Source organism: Podarcis bocagei, assembly GCF_964188305.1.
Source record: "Podarcis bocagei genome assembly, chromosome: 10".
NCBI lineage: Eukaryota > Metazoa > Chordata > Lepidosauria > Squamata > Lacertidae > Podarcis > Podarcis bocagei.
The window spans coordinates 40,619,744-40,639,465 of record NC_138135.1 but is presented as its reverse complement, the minus strand read 5'-3'; the positions used below and the strand labels follow the sequence as shown (position 1 = coordinate 40,639,465).

The 19,722-nt window shown below is 43.9% G+C and overlaps 1 protein-coding gene across 9 annotated transcripts in view; it reads right to left on the bottom strand.

Moving 5' to 3' along the window:
* ATP2B1 (ATPase plasma membrane Ca2+ transporting 1) overlaps nucleotides 1–18,090 on the bottom strand; it is a 71,357-nt gene extending 53,267 nt beyond the window's left edge. For 5 of the 9 annotated variants that reach the window (XM_081211191.1, XM_081211197.1, XM_081211196.1 and 2 more), the window contains exon 1: nucleotides 17,914–18,059. The gene's annotated coding sequence lies outside the window, so the exon portion shown is untranslated. Of the gene's footprint in view, nucleotides 1–16,067; nucleotides 16,363–17,430; nucleotides 17,605–17,913 lie in introns of those variants that run through there. The other 4 variants (XM_081211192.1, XM_081211195.1, XM_081211193.1 and 1 more) reach the window with 4 other exon arrangements.
* Nucleotides 18,091–19,722: the final 1,632 nt, after the last annotated feature.

Sequence of the window (19,722 nt, the reverse complement as noted above, 5' to 3'; positions counted from 1 at the left end):
CTTGTTGCAGTAGCAACTGACATCAGTTCCGGTAGCCCTTTCCACCCTGTAGTAAAGTTAGTACTTCCCTAGTAGCTGTTCTTTGGTCAAATGGAGAGTGAGGCCTTGTGGGAAACCAGTAAGAATCATGAGAGCCGTCTGTGGGCCCGTTGGCTCCAAGGGAGTGAAAGGACTACTATGGGAAAGGAATTGTCGGGCTAAATTGAAGGTTTAACAACTGTGTTCAAAGCTATGAACATACCCTCTCTGATGTTATCTATCCTTGATTGCTTGGGAATGTACATCTGCCTAAGCTCCACCAGTCTCCATGGGAAGGGAGGAAACACTTTGATCTAGGTTCTGAAGGCTTAATTGGCTCAGCTGCCACAAGTTAGACTTATTAGCCCACAAGCTGGTCATTGGAGAATTCAAATGTAATCAAGGGTCCTGATTGGGCTTGGGGGTTTCTGATTTCACATGCAAATTATGGATAAAATATCTAGAGAATGGTTTTGAAAGGCGCGCTCTGCAATTCGCAAAGAATCGCCCGGCTGCTGATGTCCACCAAAGCAGCCGTCTTTTCGTCCTTTTGTGCTTTTGCATTGAAGATTTTCTGAGACCTTTGGATGCGGATTTCTGAAAGACTCTAGCTATCCTATCTTTGCCTTAGAGTATAGAAGTGAGTATATAGTCAGCTATAATTTACAACGTTCTTATTTTTCTGTACTTGTAATTTACCAAAAGATGTGCCTGCTTATTAGCATGTTCTTTATGTTTTTAAAATAAATTTTAAGAAAGAAATTTTCTCGTGTATTGTGTGCCTATCCGGGGGAATGGCTAATTCCAACGCCTAGACTTCTTGGTTGCGCTATATCAAAGGATTTCAGCCTGCAAGTTTGTGGAAGCAACTTGTAGTTTGGGATTAGCCGGTAACAAAGGAGCACAGCTGACTCCCTTGAGCTGTGGCTTCTGGTAACCCTGGGTTGAGGGAGTGGTGGCAGCCCTACCAGTTCTATTTTGTCCTGTTTTTGAAAAAGTAATCGGGCTTGCCAGCCTTGCTCCAGAAGCCTGCTCTGGCCAGAGAAGCAAAGACAGGTGAGGGAGGGGCAAGTGGCTGGGCGCCCGATTACCACACCCCCGCTCCCTCTTCTGGAGTATGTGCCTGTGCACCAAGGATGTGGCAGTCACAGAATATTAATCAGCCAAAGGCCTGGTTGAGGAGGAATGTGTTCGTCTGGTGCCTAAAAATATATAATGATGGTGCCAGATGAACATCGCTGGGGAGAGCATTCCCCAAATGGAGAACCATGGGGGGGGGCAGTTTTCATGTTGCCTCCCTCCAGACCTCACATGGAAGCGGCACACAAAGAAAGGCCTCAGATTATAATTGCCACAGAAGAGTAAGGCTTACTTTTGAATAAAAGTGCATGAGATCAAGCTTCTAAGGCTGTAACCCTATGCATATCTACCACTGATCTCAGTGGGGCATGGGTACTGCTACAGGATGAGGTGTAGGGAGAAAGAGAGCCAAGTTGCAATTATGTTTAGAAGGGGAAAGTGGCAGGGGAAAATAATAACAAGTTTAAAGGGATTTTTGCAGATAACAGAGATTACATCTGGAGTGCTTTGAGTAGAAGTCTTTTCAGTCCTTTCCCACCCGCTTCACAGATGTCTTGCCTTTTGCAACCAATCCCCCCTACACACAAATTCCTCAATAAATTCCACCCATTTCTGTTCCATATGCATCTCTTGAATTAAATATTTGTATTGATTACAATTGTGTTCTATTGCTTCTTTCAATACTTGTATATTGTATAATTAAATTCCATGAAAACTGTATTACAACAAAATAGATAAATAAATAAGCAATTAAAAGACAATTAAAAATCATACAGCACCTGACACAAAGCATTACAACTGTTGCAGCTGGTAGAAAAACCCATTGTGGCCTGCCAAGACCCTCAGCAAGTTTCCAAGTGGTTCACAGAAAAAAATGTTGGGAACCACTGTTCTAAACTCACAAAAGAGTCAGAGACAGAAAGGCAACATCTGTAAACCGATGAAGCATGAAAGAATAATAGCATCTAAGCATCTAGTAATTAATTTCCAAGAAATATTTTAAGTGCTCATTATGAACAGGTGACCTCTGAACTAGAGCTGAAGGTTGGCCTTGTTTTACCCTTCACGGTGATACACAGCTACTGATGTAATCAGGATCCACCTATGGATGTGTGTCCAATGTGACCCCAACAGGTTGATAAGTAAAATTCTGACCATGGAAAATGTAAAGAGCTCAGATAAGTGTCTTATTTCTATCAATTCTATAGAATTTTATAAAACAAAATGAAATTCTGTATTATACAGTGGTACCTCTGGTTACATACCTTTCAGGTTACATACCCTTCAGGTTACAGACTCCGCTAACCCAGAAATAGTGCTTCAGGTTAAGAACTTTGCTTTAGGATGAGAACAGAAATTGTGCTCCAGCGGCGCGGCAGCAGCAGGAGGCCCCATTAGCTAAAGTGGTGCTTCAGGTTAAGAACAGTTTCAGGTTAAGAACGGAACTCCGGAACAAATTAAGTACTTAACCCGAGGTACCACTGTATAATGAAGTTTTACACTACAGTACAGCTTGAAACTTCTGTGTTGGTGACTTCCTATTTTTTCCCCTACCAAGCTAAACAATATTTTGAAGTGGTAACAGCAGCCAGTAAATTCATGTATACAAGTGTGTTGTTTGTACCAGATTTAAACATAACCTCAAGAGTGATAACATTATATTTTATCACAGCAAGAGACTTTTTCTATAGGTAACTAATGGTATGATTAGAGTGAGATATTGCATGTTGTTCTATGTAGATTTCCTCTGCAAAGTTCCACTTTTTTAAAAAAAATGCCCTCCCAACACCCCATCCTCTTGCCTTTCTCTGCTCAGACTGCCAAGGCTAGAGACTATTTAACTCTTTCCCCTCTCTTCATCCACCTTTCCCATAGGCATCTAGCTGATCACTGTGAGAACAAGATGTTGAACTAGATGATGTTTTGGTTTTGGTTCTTATGTCTTTAATGGTAGGCATTTTGGTAAAGGTCTGAGAAACAGCCTATAGGATTGCATGGTAAAGGTCTGAGAAACAGCCTATAGGATTGCATGGTCCTTCCCAACAACACCTCTTCAAAACCATCTCCCACACACCTTGATCATGGGTTAAATGTTATCAGTATGTTCCAACTGTTGATGTTAATTAAGATTTGAACTATTAAGATGTGTAGCATTTCATACAACACAAGATTGCCACTATGTGACCTGGCTACCCTACTGAACAGTTTTCCTTTGCAAAGCATCCCTTTCACTCCCAATCAGAAGCATGATAAATGACTATTTTTCACGTGGTAGTATTAGAGAACTCCCCCAATTCCTGGCTCTTTTGCACTGTTTAACAGCACTGTAAGTTATACCCACAGTTGTATTCAACAAAGTAATCCTGTTAGCATAATGACTTTCTGCCTATGCAACAGGATTTTCTTTTCTGTTCCTCCCCTCCCACCCCCAGCAACTGATCTAGAGGGTTAGCAGGGGCATGTCAGGATGTTTAGCATTGAAGGATGATTTTTATTCAGTTATGAAGTGGTAGATTCCCAGGCTACCACCAGGTGAACACCTGCATTTTCCTGGATTGCCTTGTTCTGTTTTGTTGTTGGTGTTTTTCTTCTCCACTTTCTGAGATTGCATCAATGCAAGATTTAATTGGAATACTGTACATTGGTTTCTGGGAAATGGTGGATAAGAGGAAGTACTCTCCCCACAACCCTGAAGAGTGTTACTTGCTCTCAAGTAAAATCAGGGTATTGAAAGAGATTACATAGGCTTTTCTCTTTTTAGAAACTGATCTAGAGATATCTCTTATTACTTCTGTGGGAAGTTAATATAACTAATAACATAAGTAGATTTTTTGATAGACGATTCTATGATGTACCACCTTAGATTAATTTATCATTATTAATTATTTTTAAATCAAGACATTGCTAACAACTTTTATTTTATTAACTCTTATTGTGAGCATCTTATATCATATTAACCTCTTATATTTCAATAAACTAGTTGATAGAACTTTTTTATTTACTTGGGAACTAGAAGTAATTAACTACATTTGCTACACCAAAGAAAGCAAACAGAAGGTTAACGACAACTAATGCAGCAGTGGAGAATTTCCAGCCTGCAGGCCTCAGGTCTTGCAGCCCCTGCAGGCTATTCCCCCCCCCAAAAAAAACCCCACCCATCTGTCAATCCACTGACATCAATTGCATGGGCTGATATGTGGGGAGGAAGTTCATTTCTGTGCTTGTTGCACATGTTCCCTACAGAGAACTGGCAAACACACTACAAGATTTAACCCCTGCTCATCAGCTCACAAAGGAGGTTGAATTCTGCTCAGTTAGGGTGACCCCACACACTTTGCAAATCTGGCCCACAGTGTGAGATGAGAAAAAGATCTGGCCCACCAGGCAAAAAAGATTCCACACCTCTGAATTAGCAGAACAGAATAGGGCATTTCTGTCTATGTTTTTTTAAAACGTATTCATGCTTTACACTACTCGAGAAGCTATTGTCTAATATGGATCAAAGACTGGTAATACAAAATCAAAACCACCTATAGATAAATTAGAACAATGGTTTGTGAAAACCCCATTAAATGCCTTAAAAGGATGAGCAAGAAAGTCTTAAAACATTTTAAATATTGTATTTGGGCTTAAACCATACAAGCAGTTATCTGTGTTTTTCATTCACACAGCAGTTAAGTTGAAATACACTGTAAATGCTAGAAAACTGAAGGATCAGAGTCAGTTTAGTATATTTTTGAAAATAAAGGTTGGGATAACGAAATGACTTTTATAATACACACACACGGTTTACTTGACAGAAAGCTTTTAAGCAGATTTCTTATAACAGATGACATGTGTAGAAAATGGAATGTTTAACACTACATTTGTTTGTTTTAATTTGTATGGGAACTGTTGTTACAACTTTTGTTACATGTACAATATATTTCAATTCATAATAAAACTGAAGGACACCAATGTATCTGTCATGTGAAATGAGCACATGCCATGAATTCGGAACCTTAACTTTTCACAGGTTCCACTGGTGTTTTTGAAAGCTTTCAAAATATGAATCCTTAAGAAAGGCATCAAGAAAACTGCTTGCCACATTCAGCAAAGTGAGTGTGACTCTGCTGACTGGTGAGCACAATGAGAGAAGCAAGCCTCAGTCTCAGCACTGAAGTCGCAGAACTGAATAAAAACTAAACAACCACCACCTATTAATTACAAAACATGAAATGCTGGAGTTAGTTTGGCAAGTGCCCAAACAGCCTTGGTGATACAGGTCCAAACCACAAAGTCAGTCCCTGCCTAAAGGCACTTATGATCAATGCCCAGCAATGCATTCTCCCCACTTCATCTTTCCTTCAGGAAAGGCAGGTGTGCTTGGGACTGGACCCCTGTGCTTAATTTACAGACATAACCCCCCAAAAAACCCTCATAGATAAATATCGCTAGGGCTTATTTCCCAGCTAGATACTTACTTATTCTACTTCTTTGCGTGTGGATCAGTAACCACGAGAGAGTACTAATCCATTTCTCATTTCTTTGCTTATTTTCTATCCCTTCATACTACTATGAAACTTCAGCAATGTCAAAGGCTGCATTTTAAAATGTTTCATTAACTTTAAGCAAAAAGTCACAGTTTGGGAACTCCAAGTCAACACAATTATGTGCAATTCAGGGTTTTTCCTCTGGGACTGATGGGGGCTATAATCCAAAACATCTGAAGGTTACCAGTTTGGGAAGGCTGCCCTACATTCCCTCAAAGCCACACACAAGACCAGGAAAATCTCCATAGTAGTATTCAAGGGGGTGTGAAGAACTGCAGCCAGCTACCAACTTCTGTGCAAGTATTTTGAGTACACAGGTTCCTGTGATTCCAATTGTACCTGTATACAGAACTAGCAAAAAACCAACCAAAATATTTCAGTTTCTGAGTGAAAAAAATGTCAAGACCGAAATAAAGCTAGAGACTCCTGTGCAAATATCCTAGTATAAGGTAAAATAAGGTAAATGACCCCTGGACGGTTAGGTTCAATCAAAGGCAACCATGGGGTGCAGTGCTCATCTCACTTCAGCCGAGGGAGCTGGTGTTTGCAGACAGCTTTCCGGGTCATGTGGCTAGCACGACTAAACCGCTTCTGGCACAACGGGACATCGTGACGAGTGCCTGAGTGCATGGTAAACCATTTACCTTCCCGCCATAGCGGTACTTATTTATCTACTTGCACTGGTAGACTTTTGAACAGCTAGGTTCACAGAAGCTGGAACAGAGCAACTGGAGCCCACCCTGTTGTGCAAATTCAAACTGCCAACCTTCCGATCAGCAAGCCCAAGAGGCTCAGTTGTTTAAACCACAGCGTCACCCGCACAGCGCTGTATAAATCAGTTTCCCCACCTACTTAAGTATCAGAAGGAAAAAATTATTGCATTAACTTAGCAACATCACTGGTGCATGTACAAAAGTTTAAAAAGTTCCACTGTTTAATAATCTGAAGATTACACTCAAAAGTGCTTCTACATTTGAGATGTCACACACACACACACAACCTAAATATTGAAGTTACTAAAAGCAGATTTGCCTGCAACAAGCAAGTTTGTAGGAATGAATGTTGTTTCATGTCAGAATACCAGTATTAAACAGTCTAGTTACTGACTTCAGCTGAAAACATGAGGTCTCACTAGATGGCATCATTTGTCTCCATTTCCTAAGATTGCAATTACTATATTGATTTAAGCACTATTTGTACTACTGAAGCAGGTTCTAAAACACAGCCATAATATACTAAAACCAGTTGCTGTCCATTACCCCTTCCCGACTATTAAAGGAGTACTGTGATGACATGGAATGTTTGCAAACATCCGGAAGCTTAGGAAAAACTTGCCAGGAGAAAAGTATTCATGAACAGTGCAGTTTCCATATGGAAAGATATAGTTACACTTGAGAGAAAGATTTCACACTAGGCCTACAGACCAGAGACATGCTTGCTGTTGGCAGTAGAGGCAGAGACAGGTGTGCAGAGCAGGTAGTTTTAAGGCTGGAAACCAGTGTGACGAACACTGGAACTACAGCAAGGAGGTTCAGTGGGCAGTGAGCTTCAAGACAGAAGGCCTGAAGTTCAGGTTAGTCATTTGACCATTACATAACTATCCAATAATGGTCAAGAATTTAAAGCACCACTTTAGAACCGCAAGACACGCTATGAGCCCAGGTTAGCTGTGAAATTAACTATTTGTAGCTATCAGTGATACACAGACAAGGAGTTTTGTTTAAAATGAAATAAACACACACACCACATTTCTTATGCTAACGGCCTCAGAGCAAACTTAAAGGTAAAGGGACCCCTGACCATTAGGTCCAGTCGTGGCCAACTCTGGGGTTGCGGCGCTCATCTCCCTTTATTGGCCGAGGGAGCCGGCGTACAGTTTCCAGGTCATATGGCCAGCATGACTAAGCCGCTTCTGGCAAATCAGAGCAGCGCACGGAAACGCTGTTTACCTTCCTGCCAGAGCGATACCTATTTAACTACTTGCACTTTGACGTGCTTTCGAACTGCTAGGTTGGCAGGAGCTGGGTCCGAGCAACGGGAGCTCACCCCATCACGGGGATTTGAACCGCTTACCTTCTGATCGCTAAGTCCTAGGCTCTGTGGTTTAACCCACAGCGCCACCCGCAAACCTAACAGCCATTAAAAAAAGATGTTGGCTTTAAAACATGTTTATTGACCTAGTACAGTGGTACCTCCGGTTGCAGACGGGATCCGTTCCAGAGTTCCAGTCAGATCCCAAAGTTTCCGCAACTGGAGGGACCGCTTCTGCGCATGCACGCACGGTGAAACACTTCTGGGTTTGTCGCTTTCGCAACCCAAACTTTACATTACCAAGGGTAATGTAAGCCAAGGTGCTACTGTACAGGGAAGGGATCGCCTACACCTAAGTAATGCATGTAACAGAAGACTCCTCTTGAATTGGTGAGCAGGCAGGTTTTACACCTATCTTTTCCATCACATTATGCCACTACAAGGTGCAGATCTCCAGCTAGAAAAATTATTTTGCTTTATGACATAACTTATTAAAAACACTCTAACACAATAGGCAATATTTGACCAATTTACAAGGCTACCCATCTATTGTAGTATTGAGGAAAGTAGGAATGAAAGGGGCAGAGGGAACTAGTGATACACTGGGCATAGCAATGGGGGGTGGGAGTGTTTTGTGCTATAAAGAGGAAGGGGATTGCTTGCTTTTAAAAGGGAAGCAGCCTTCAATTAAAATACTTGTATCCTACCCAAAGTTTATAAAGATAACCAACCTCTCAAACACAGAAACTTTCCATAATGCTTTAATTTATCCATTCAACATGAAAGGTAGTTTTCCTTTCTCCAAACCACTTCTAAACCACAGCTTTTTGAGTCAAAAAGAGCCCAAATTATTTAAATGTTTGTACTGACAAGAGGAAAACTTCTACCCCTAAGGTACATCCATCCAGTTTAAACTGCTACTGATGAGCTATGGCTGCAAATACACACACTTTTCTAGTTCCATTTCTTACAGCAGCCACATCCTGTACCCCAAAAAGTTGCTATTCAACCAAGATTCAAACAAAGTACATAAGGATTCGACCAGAGGTTTTAAATCACTCACAGGTGTGCTAGGATAATACACTGGAGCAGGATTTGATACCTACCCAGGTATTCTACGCTCTTTCCTCAGACTACACTAGTCTGATTTTAGAAAAGCCATTTTAAAGACTGAAAGAGATTAAAGCAAGAAACACATGCATGTACATTACTATTACTGCAACATCAAGCAATGCATGCTGAAGTGTTCCCTTATCACCTCAAACACTATTTTTCAATAAAAGTAATTCAATAGAAGTAATTCACACACTAAGCTACAAGTCAGAGACAAAACAGTTATGAAAGGATTTGCAGGTGTTAAGTGGCCCTGATGTCAGAGACAAACATATCACCTCAAATCAGTATAAATTGTACTACAACCTTAAATAGTTGTTCAATTAAATTAAAAAGGTACCTCCAATTAATCAGTCAGCAGATTTTAAAGAACGAATGCATAACAAACAGCATTCTTAAACAAACAAAAATTACAATTGCAAGGAAAGTAACAGCGCCATCTTTATTCTATTTAAACATGTTGTATACAACTTAACTACAATCATCTATAAATACTGTACAATACAATACAGAGGCATTCCTTTCTATACATGAGAACATTGAGATAGAAATGATAACTGATACATGTACGTATGTAGAAATTCTGACTATTAAATGGATTAAGCCAAAGGCCCATCTGGTCCAGCAACCTGTTCTCACAGTGGCCAACCAGATGCCTATGGGAAATCCACAAGCAGAACCCAAGTGCAATAGTACTTTCCCCCCACTGTGTTCCCAGCAACTGGTATGCAGAGGTATATTGTCTCTGACCCTGGAGTGGTAAGCTATAAACTGGAATGGGAACCTGAGTATTTTAAATGTACATATGGCCAAATGTCTGACTCGGCTTTCTCAAATGTATAGTATATGGCAGTTAACCCGATTAAAGCAATCATAGTTGGTCATGAACTTGTCAATAGATGAAGTATGAATAGATTTGCTAACAAGGAAAAACCCTTTGTTTTTAATAATGTATTTCTGGTACCACTTAATAGTCACTTAATAGTCAGAATGCCGATAGCAGGTGTGTGTACTATGGTCACTGAAGCACCTTTCAGGTAGCAGTCAACACAAAACCAACCTTAGTACCAAGCCTGATTACAAAATCCAGCACAAAAAAACTTTAACCATCTACAATTTAAGATGTGCAGGCGTATATAGCCAACAGAATTCATCTGTCTTCAAAATACTTTGAATAAAATAGCATTTTCCTAAGGGAAAGCATCCAATTATGATTTAATGGAGTGTTTCCCAAACTTGGGTCTTCAGCTGTTTTTGGACTACAACTCCCATCATCTCTAGATAGCAAGACCAGTGGTCAAGAATGATGGGAACTGTAGTCCAAAAACAACTGGCGACCCAAGTTTGGGAAACACTGATTTAATGTGATATGCTAACCAGGCCACTGACAAGTATTCTAACATGGAGGTGCTAAAGCTGAAAAGGTGCTTATTGTAACCTTATTAAAGAAAAATACAAAATGTAAGGGATTAGATGGCAAGATCAAAGGTTCATCTCACTTCTTTAACAAAGATCACCACCCATGAACTGCAGAAACATAGTGGAGAGCAGGAGTGTTTGTGGTGAGCTTTTGCAAAAAGCAGTAAAAAATTGCATATGCCTTCTGTAGCAGTTTAGCATGATGGCCACATAAAATGCCTCTCCCTTTCAACAAGCCTCTGCTGATGTCAAATGTTTGACAGGCACCAGGACAACCACAAATAGTGGCTGGCTATCATGCAAAATAAAAGTTCTGTGGATGTCTGCAGAAAGATACAGTGGTACCTCATCTAGCATCTTCCTCGTCAAGTGCCCGTTCCATTGAACGTCCGCGGCATACCCAGAAGTACCAGAACGGGTTACTTCCGGGTTCGCCACTTGCGCATGTGCAGAAGTGCTAAATCGCACTTCGTGCATGGCAGAAGCGCAATTCACTCCGCGTGTGTGTGCTTTGTCCAGCATCCTTTTCGGCTAGCGACCAGGGCTCCAGAACAGATCCCGGTCGCAAAATGAGGTACTACTGTACTTTCTTCAGACTGAAGGGATCTGTCATCAGTCTCTGGATCTTTGGAATCTTTTGAAAGGAAAATGCAACATACTGACAAAATATGCTTTGTTCCATGATGCTTTCCAGTAGAAAAAGAGCATTAGACAGAAACTCGCCAAAGGCTACCTGAAAATCATGGTTGAACAGTCAGTTGACACACTGAAGCAGGAAATAACTCGGTATGACTTGGGAGGGCCTCAAAGACTAGAGAAAATGGAAAAGGGCAGGTTCAATAGTTATTAACTGGACACAAATGGATAGTTGGGTTATCAGAGAAGACTTTAAGTATAACATTTTTGTGACGTCTCAAAACAACTACACGTCAAGATTGTCAGATCTGAGAAAAAAGGTTTTAATATTCTTATCTGATATATTAATTAAGACCCACAGGCCCCAAGCAAGATCTACTCTCCAAGCCTTTCCTCTTTCTCAGGAAGGGTGTGGGGACACGTTTCAGTGGCAAAACCTGCCTAACGTACATCATGCAAACCAACTACGTCCCACTCCTTGGATATGTACAGCCCCGGACTGCCAGAGAGATTCTAAAACTCATTGTTTGCAGTCTTATTTGTGAGCCAGGCTTCAGTGTCATATCGACACACTTCAGTTATATTTTGTGTTTCTCCAAGCTCAGAGTTTTCAATAGAGTTGGCATCAGTTTTTCCATTGTGTTTCAACCAATCAATTTAACCATGTGCTCTACCTGTTATATGAAGATCTCACCACGTGAACTGCTGGAAGTCTAATCTGCCATTCTGGGAAAGTAGGGTTGCTAGCTCTTCAACTGCTCAGGCTAGCTGCGCCTTTAAAGGCAGATACTATTAGGTGCCATTGTTTATTTGCATGCTGTAATGATATTCAGCCTAGTGCACTAGATTCTGCAGAAGCTGCTGTTCAAGGCTGAGAAACAGGCCAGCATGGGTTGGCAACCCTACAAAAGATAGATTTAAATATGTGAGTGAAGAAACCAATGGTAGTACAGAGATATAAACAAGGATGTAGATGTACAAGAAAGAAAAATGGGTAGCAAGCTCTCAGAGTAGCACATTAAGGAGTGAACAAAAAAAAGAGTAAATGTTAAAAGATGCAGGTGCAGATAGACTTTGCGGTAGAAAAAGAGGAAAACAGAAAGGGTGTGCAGAAAAACCTGCTGGTATGGAAACATGAGAGTGCCACAGAGTGCAAAGAAAAAAGAAGGATTAGAGGTAGAGGCACAGAGACCCCAGGTGGAAAGGAAATATAAGGAGATGGCAACAGACTGTTGAGAAAAGTGTGCATGCTCCAATGTGTGGAGCGAGAAATATAGGGAGACAATGTTTTAATAGGTAAGAGTACAGATAGAATGTGTTATGTGCAAAAGATTGGCAGACTGAATTGTATTCAGACACAGACTGTTCTGAAATTAAAATAACTGTGCAGCCCTCTTTTAACAAAAATGAAAATAGCCCTCAGTGCTTTGGGTTGTCTCTTCCTACTCTGAAGCATCAGGTGTATCACAAATGGAGATAGGGGTCTGATCTATGACTCAAAAGATGTATGACGTGAGTTTTCCTGGACAGTTGGTATATTACGCCACATGGACATGGTAACGTATATGAACATCTACTTGCTTGAACACTTGACCACAAGTTTGGAGATAGGAATTTATGCCTAGCATGAAAGCACCTAGTGCAGCCATGCAATTCCCCACTCACCTGCTTACTGAAAACTGCACACTGCTCCATCACTGTGAAGAACTACTCCTAGCACTTTAAATCCTGGAGTACAAGAGAGTATATGTGCAGCCAGCCACAGAATATGTTTTCTATACTTAGAAATGAAGCAAAGGTATGGGCAGCAGCTCTACAGAAGAAGTGGGGCAACATGAGGTACAAGTAAAAAGAAAAGAGAAAGGCAGCTGGGAGAAAGAGAAAGAATCCTGTTAAGTGAAGGAGGGAGTTGCTAAGTGTTGCTTCAAAACTTAAAAGCCAGAGTTAGCAACTCCGAAGGTATTTGCATTTCTATTGCAAGGCCTGTCAACTTCTGCTTTTCAATTTTATGGTATATTTGAGATTATATTTACAACATCAGGAACGAACAGGCAAGACGTTCGCATAACTAGGTACCAAATGAATGAGATCCACAAATGTGTATCTGTATACCCATTTAACTTTAGTTCAGAAAGGCTTCCATAAGAGTGCAGAGCACGTAACATGAGAGGTTATTATGTACATTGGGGAAAACTATCTAGGTCCCAACCATGTTTAAAGCGTTATAGGCCCATGACCGGTACCTTAAGTTGCCTTATACTCTAAAAGTACCCCAAACCTATGCTTCTACTTGATTAAATGTTGGATCCATTCTTCTGGACTACAAGATCTGCCAACTATTATTACCATGATCCAGCATCCAGTACCTTGCCAGCATCCAAAATGGCTGACTGAGACAGACAGACAGATACACACACACCATTTTAATATGAAGTTCAGATTAGATATAAGGTATTCATTAGCTCTGATAAATGGAAGTTACATGAAATATAAGAGCTACAGCTTTTCTACTTATAATATGTAGCATGATGGTGGTCTTTGGTGCTAGATAAGCTGCCTCCTCCCTAGATAGAAACTACACAACAGTGCAACCCTATGCATGCTCACTCAGAAGTAATTTCTAATGTAATTCAATAGCACTTACTGCAAGGTAACCATACATAGAATTACGACCCAATTTGCAAGATCCAAACATACATGGATAGCAAGTACTTTCTACTACCATCACCAGTTGTATAAGGTGTGTATGCCCATAAACTCCAGTGTTCAAGATAAAATGAAACCATTTTTCTTAGCATACAAAATATTTACATTTTAAGGAAAATTCTCCATTACAACCTGCAAAACACACACACACACGTGTGTGTGTGTGTTTATATATATAGGTTTATTATGCAAAGGATAAGGGACAGCATGCCTTATCAACAAGCAAACTAAACCATTAAACAAGCATTTTCATATGTACAGGGTTAATCTTTTGCACTACACACCTAAAATATATAGTCCAATCACTACCAACTATCCAAGAAGAAACACTGTCTCTTGCCTTTATTAGAAACTGGATCCCGAGGCAGTTGGACAATAACCTACCAACATGTGTGCCCAATAATAAAGTGTTTAAATCTTCATGAGAGTCACTTTTCCTGGTTTTTAGAACCTTACAAGATTTACCACCTGCTATCTTCACGCCAAGACTAACTGTATCATGAGTAAAGTATTTCAAAAGAAATATTGCTGAACACAACAGATAAATCTAGAAGTTTTTCCTTCAAAAAATAGAATTTAAATTCATTGTGAACAGATCTGTTTTTAATCTCATGTCAAAAACCATTCGGAATGAGCCACAGTACTCAAGTTGTCACCTGTGAAACATTTATAAATGAGGTTGCTACAACCATTTCAGAACAGATCACCTAAAATAATCTATATTTACAAACCCAACAACCAATGACTGCATGCTATTACTTAATTTCGCAAAACACAAGGATGGGATTTCAGCGTATTCAGTTGCAGTTATAGTCTGTGGAACACAGCCATTAAGTAGAGGCAAAATGCAAAGGCATCTGCTTCCCTCTGGCTTGATTTTAATAGAAATACAACTTGCAAGGTAACACACATTTTAGTACAAATATTCACTATTATCATTATTGTGTATTTGCAACACCAGTGGTACTGCCCAGAAAAAACTATAGAGATGATAAGTATAGATATCATGTAGCCTGTGTGTCATTTTTGAAACACACCATGCACCTTGCTAATTCTGAGTTTTAAACTTTGACAGATGAAAGATAGTGAGTTCATGCTAACCAGAAGCAGTCATGGGGTTTCATATTGGAAATATGTTGTAGAAACTTAGGAAGCTGCATTATGCCAAGTTAGATTACTGGTTCATCAAGCCCAGTCTCCTTTAGACAACTGAGGGACCCCAATACTCAATGTTATATAAACTCAATAAGCTTATTAAGAAAAAGTAGTACTATAATATTAGAAGGGGCACTACTAATCAATAATATGAAATGCTCCCCTTGTCATAATCAGAGCATCAACACACATAGCTATGCTCCTCTTTCTCCATAAAGACACCATCTAGGTGATAGATTTGCTACCCCTGCATCAATCCACACAAGAAACTGTTTTACAAATAGATCAACACCTAATTCAGAAACAGTTTGATCCATCTTTTATTTCAACTCATTTTTCTATTTGCATCCACTACGCCATAAATACTGTCACTTCCGATCTGATGATCATGTAGACTTCTACAATTGGAACTGAAGTTCTAAAATGTTAAGGACCATAAGGTACTGAAAGGTACTTATTTCATGTGTGATTATTTCTTCATACTAAACCTGCATTAATATAAGAAAAATACTAAATATTAGTATTTAAGATCAACTGCCAATAGGGGTGTGTGTTTTGACCAGGAGACAAAAGACCAAGAGACTACATCGGGTATGGACATTAAGTGTGTATTTCTAGTATTCCTATGGTATCTCTTGTAAATTCTACATAGTGATGCTAAACCCTTACACTGTGCCTTTTGACACCCTTGGCTTTGTTCTCATTGCCACAGGATCTGCATTTGGTTGTATACATATACTACGTGAGTGTCATATCTATCCCCAGTTTCTATGGCTGCCTTCCGCAATGTGTTGGCCTATGAATTTCATCCAACAGTAACTCTCATCAGCCTCAGTCAGCATAGCCAATGGTCAGAGATGATGGGGATTGTAGTCCAGCAGTATCTGAAGGGAACCACACTGAGGAAGATTATGGCATAGTAATATTTTACATTTCTGTTTCTTTTGGAAAATGCTCAAGAATTATTAACCTCACATACTTCATATATCTTTGGCAGGGATAGGCTGAGACTACAATAATAGAGGCATGTTTTAAGGGCAACAAGTGAATTAATGGCAGAGATAAATTTTCAACCAGGGACTTGCAGGCTCCCAGTCTCAGCCACCAACTCTTAAATGGATGAGCAACCTAAGCTTGATTTACAATGATAAAAGGCAAGGCATACTACTCTGTGAATCAGCAAATACTTTGAGTTCCTATACTTGTATTCGTAGAATGCGAGCAAAGCAGTTCAGTTATCTTAAACATCTCAAAGGGGTGGGGGTGGGGGATAAGTATAGCACAAGGAAAAATGGCATTATTCAAGACTCTTACAACAGAATTTAATCAAATCTGCAGACCAAGAAGAGATAGGTACTTCAACCAGGAACCTCCTACCTTGTTTTAATGAAACTGGATCTTTGCCAGAATAGTCTTCTACATTAGGAGTGGTTACAGTAGGTACAAATTGGCAACAACAAGGTCAGATACTCCAAATGTTTATCAGTTAGTTTCCAGGTAAGTTGCTCACAAAAGTTTTTCCTCCAACTATATCCAACTTTTTACATCCAGGAAGTATACGTGCCAGCTGTCTGGAAGATGAATGTGAAGATATTCCTGGTCACCCATCTAAGTTCCCCTTGGGCAGGTAGTAGTGTGGCAAACAGGCAGCGCTTTCTTCCTATGAAGTACACGCAGCAATCTTCCCCCTCAATCCCACACCTCATCCCACTACTGGCACCGTGAAGGCATCTTCATGAACTCACGTGGTGGTCACATCCAAAGCTTAGGCATACCACTTGGCGGAGATGACAGGGTCATGAAAACTTTCGATGAAATGGGATAAATCCTAACGCCACCTTCCTCACATACAGACGCTTGCCCCGGGGAGGCTGGTTTGGTCAGCCTCGCCGACCCACGCGGCATTCGAGGGCGCTTCCAAAATGTTCATAAGCGACACATGCAACTAAGCCATTAGTAAATCACTTTAACGTCGTGATAAACCACAGAGGGGCTTGTGCAGGGAGAGAGAGAAGCCTGACATTCCGCTCTATGCCCAACCACAACCCCTGACTTGAAAGCAAGGAGTCAGGCTTAGCAGATAGGAGCAGGAGGACCCTCGGCCGCCAGCCTCCGGCTCCCGACTCCCTTCCCCAAGAGGAGAGAGGCTGGCCGGGCGGCTGGGCGCCCCGCAGGGCGGGTAAATAGAAGCTCAAGGCTGCCGAGGATGATAATGCCGTGCATTGGCGGCGGCGTAATCCCGGCTACTTAGCCCGGCAGAGCAAACCGGAGACCAAGAAGCACCTTCACCTAACGGGCGCCCGGCGGCCCATTCTAAAGAGCAGCAGCAGCCGCCGCCGCCGGACGGGGAGATGAACGCTGACCAACCGGAGGGGCATGAGGGGAGAGCTCTCTCCCCTTCCCTCGCCCAGCTGCCGGCCCGGCGAGAAGGTGGCGGGCGGGCGGCCGGCCGGAGGCACTGCTCCCGGGCTGCCCTCAAGGTCACGCCGCGCCTGGCTTCGAGGCGGCCGGCGTGGGCTCCCCGTGGGAAGGAGGGGCGCGGGCAGGGCCCAGGTCTCCTGCCCCTCACCCCCACCCCGCGGCCGCCTCCTTCCGGCAGGCTTATCCCCCAGCCCGCCTGGCCTGCGCTGCTCCGCGGCGCCTCGCCACCTGCGCCTCCGGAGGTGCCCCGTCCGACGCCCTCGCCGCGTCCTCTCTTCGGGCTGCCCGGCCGCACGCTGCCCACCCTTCCGCCTCTTACCTCAGGGTCCGCCGCCGCCGCCGCCAAGCCCCACACGCGGCCAGCGCCGCCGCCGCCGCCTCCACCTCCAGTGCCTGCCTGCTGCACAGGGTCCCCCCACCCCGCCCCAGAGCGCGCGAGCCCCAGCCAAGCCCGCCTGAGACCGGGAGGGGACGGAGGGAGAGAGGGAGGGAGGGAGAGAGGAGGTGGAGGCAGCGGCAGCAGCCGGAGCGAGGGAGGGAAGGAAGGAGGGAGGAGGGGGAGGAGGAGGAGGAGGAGGGAGCCGGGTGCCCTGCCCCGCCCTCCGCGGTAGCTCCCCAGCAGCGCCTCGCCCTCGCTAGTCAGCGGCAGGCAGGCGTGCGGGCAGCGCTCGGCTCCCTTCGCCGAGCCATATGCCGCGCGGGAGGGAGCCGCTGCCTTCGCCGCCTCCCAGCCACAGGCGGCCCGGCTCGCTCTCCCTCTCCGCTGCTCGCTCGCTCTCCACCGCGAGGGTCGGCCACTTACTAGTCCGTTCGCCCGCTTCTCCTCAGGCGAGCCCTCCTCCCCAGGTTCCGGTAGCCACCAGGTTCCGAACCGGCCCGACCCCCCCTCACTCACACACTCACACTCTCTCCCCGGTCCCCGTCACGTGACAGGGTCTCGCTTGGGTTGGAGGAAGAGGCGGGGGTCTGAAGGCGCGGCGCCTTCACGGGTGGGGGGGGCAGGCGGGGGAGAGAAAGGGCGGAGCCTCCGATTGGCACTGGCGCCTGAAGGGGCGGCGCGTGCCGCTTTCTCCGCCTCCCCGACCTCCCGCTATTGGTCGGAGTTGCCTGACGTGCTTGTTTCCATGACGTATGTGGGTCGGGCTGAGGCGTTTGATGAGGCCCGGCGGGCTCCGGGTCGTTGACTTTGCCACGAGCGTCTCCCTGGGGAGGGGTGGGGGGAGGCTAAGGCGCTTTTGCCCCTCCTCTTCCACCTCACTTGCACGTCCCCGCCTCCCCCCCTGCTCCATTGGGCCACCCCCACCCCACAAACTGCGGGCAGGGGGTCGTCTGGCGCCCGCGCGGGTCGCTCTGGCCGTAGACTCACTTCAGGCTGGGAAAGGCGAGGGGTGTGTAGAGGAGGATTTGGGGGGGAAGCGGGGGGAGGGGCGGTTAGAAGACCCAACTGCCAAAGGAGGCGGAGGTCACCGTTTGTCAGCTCGCGAGCGCGAAACGTGCGCCCTCGAGGAGACCGCAGAGAAAACCCCGAGCGGCGGCCGTTCGCCCTTCCGAGCGGCGTCTGCGATTGAAATGACAGTACGAGAGACGAGACTTCGACGTGCCTGAGCGATGGGCCGTCTTAGGGAGGAGCGGGAGGTGGGCCTGAAGGGGTTAGAAGGCAGTTCACACAAGCTAATGCACACGACGTTCCCTCAGAGGGCCGGCATTTACAGACAGAGACCACGGAGGAGGGAGAGGCGACCGATTTCCGTCACTGACACTTGATGATGATGATGATGATCGGGGGAGGGGGCGCTGGGAGAGACCGGATCTCTCGCTCTGCCGCCTGTCATGTCCTCCCTGTCAGAACGAAGATGACGACGCGTGCTGCTGCTTCGTGTTTAGTCACTTCCTCGCCTTGCCAGAGCAGTTGCTTTTGCGGAGCCTCGCGGCAGCGTGTGCGTGAGAGGAAGGGGGTGAGGGACAAAGTGAAGAGCTGCCGTTTATATTAGAGATCATATGTATAAAAGCGTGGTGGTGCTCAGCCTTTAAATCCGTTTTATTCTCCATCGACGTCGCTAGCCCAGTCCTAAACTGTTTGGTCATGCGGGTGCATTATAGCTGGGTGGCTTCCATGTTCTATGTGGGTCAGCTGCACACACGGAGTTCAAATAAAAGTTGAGGTAACAGGGAAATGATGTTCACGTCTGGAGGAGAATCCTGCCTGTCTTTCGCCAGACATCATACAAAAACACTGTGCCCAGTTTGTTTGAAGGTCCATGCCTGTGTTATATATAGACCTGCACCAGGACTTTCTGGATCTGTGTCTGGAAGTAGGATGGACAGTGATCCACTGCATGGTTCCAATGTGTTACAGATGTCCAAAATTACAGGAAACACACACCCTGGTATAGATGACACGAGGCTTCCTAATTCTATTCATCATAAGTGGTACCTTGGGTTACAGACGCTTCAGGTTACATACTCCGATAACCCAGAAATAGTACCTTGGGTTAAGAACTTTGCTTCAGGATGAGAACAGAAATCGTGCTCCGGCAGCGGGAGGCCCCATTAGCTAAAAGCAGTGCTTCAGGTTAAGAACAGTTTCAGGTTAAGAACGGACCTCCAGAAT